Source organism: Talpa europaea (genome assembly GCF_964194135.1).
Source record: "Talpa europaea genome assembly, chromosome: 2".
In the NCBI taxonomy this organism is placed as follows: Eukaryota; Metazoa; Chordata; class Mammalia; order Eulipotyphla; family Talpidae; genus Talpa; species Talpa europaea.
This window is the reverse complement of record NC_140068.1, coordinates 29,051,831-29,053,802: the sequence shown is the minus strand read 5'-3', so window position 1 is coordinate 29,053,802 and position 1,972 is coordinate 29,051,831.

Genomic DNA, 1,972 nt, shown 5'->3' with positions numbered 1-1,972 from the left:
TTCTGGAAAAGAGAAATAAGAATGAAATAGTGCAGACGAACAAATACTCACTTTCCTAATATTATGTTAATAGACTTTTCTGTTTAATTGCAAGTACTTCCTCACTTCCACAAGTGCTCTTAAAGATGGTCAAAATGGAATTCCTCTCATTCCCCCTTAAACCAAATAATTTGTAAAGTATATCATTTCAATATATCATTAAGAGAGAAACTTAAAGTGCATTTACTCAGCTCCAATGCACCAGGAAGTGTTGCTGCTTTGAATTTAGCAGCTTGCCTGCCTCCAGGTAGTCTTTCTCATGATAGTTCTTCCCACAACTCTTTAATATTCCAAAACCTAAGAATAAATTCAATCCAATGTCCCCTTTGAAACAGTCTCTTTTGCAGAAATGCTTTAAGAGCAATCCCACTCTCCAACAAAAATTTTCTTAGCATTATTCTTACTGTCTGCATTGCTTTCATAGAAAAGCTAGAAGAGATCCTGCGGAAAGAAACAGGAATGTGTGCATGTGTGGTTTTTGTGTTTCTCGGGATTCTACATCCCAAGCAATTTCATCTCTGTTCGTAGTCTCTCTGTGTCCTATGTAAACATTTTTGTAGCATTTTGATATGAAACACACATTCAGGAAAATGTACAAATCATAAGTTAGAGCTCAATGACTTTTTCACAAGGTAAATGCAATCAAGTAAATAATACCCAGATCAAGAGAAAGAACATGGGCCCTAGAAGGCCTATTAAGCCACATTTGGGTCACAACTCCAAATAAGGTTAACAACTAACTATGCTGACCCATAATGCTTAAGATTAATTTGTCATTGTATACATTGAAAAATATAGTATATATTCTTCTGTGTCTGGTTTCAACTGATTTTAACATCCATTACTAGTACTATGTGAGAGTCCATATAGTTCATTGTTCTCATAGTTGTAGTTTATTATATGACATAACAATTTATCTAGATAGTTGGAGTTTTTCCTGGTTTTGGCAGTACAAATGCTATAAACATTTTAATATATCTTGGGGTCAATATTTATGCATCTCTGTGGCTACATAACTAGAAAAGGAATTACTATGTTGACTGCAATCAATTTATTCTGACTGTCAAATCTTGAAGAATTTTGCTAAACCATTGGCAGCTTGACATTAGCCATAGATAGAAGGAAGTCATCAGCACTCTCTTGATCTTTCACACACACACACACATTCATACTCATGCACATGTATGCAGCCATGCACACAAACTTATTACCAGTATACCACCAGTCACAATATATGCATCTACTCATCCAAATTTAGAAGTAGGTTTCATATGAGAAGTAAGGGAGGAAAAGGAAATTGGGTTGATCTGTAGGTTTTCTGGTGTGGTTTACTGGGTTGATAGTACTATGAATAGTTAAAGGAAGGAATAAAGAAGGAGCAGTAGATTTTGAGTTTTCAAAAAATGTTTGGAACCAATATAAACTAATACCTCCACAGCTAACAAATGTTATAATTGCAAAACAAACTTATTAGCCCCTGCTAATGTCTGTTTCCTTTCCATTTGAGGCATCCCAGAGAGTGATGTCACTGTGGCTTCACTTTGCACTTCTATGTCTAATGAAGTCACACTCCATTTTTATATGTTTATAGGCCATTTGCATATCACCTTTTGAGAAGTGCCTCTTCAAAGGTTTTGCCCACTTTTTTTATTTATTTGCCTTTTTGTTATTGACTTGTTAGCGTTCCCTCATTTGGTTGCCTATATCTTTTTCTAAAACCCATAAAACAAGTCCTACATTTCCATCTCCAGTTGAGACCTTACGTCTGTGTACTCCTAACTCAAACAGAAGTGCACCCCCTTAGTCTTTGACTCTGGAAGTACTATAAGTGTCTCAAAATCATGGCCTGAAACTATTATGAGAATTTATATGTCTCATAAAATCTTCTTTATTTCTTCCTTTAACTATTCATAGTACTATCAACCCAGTAAAC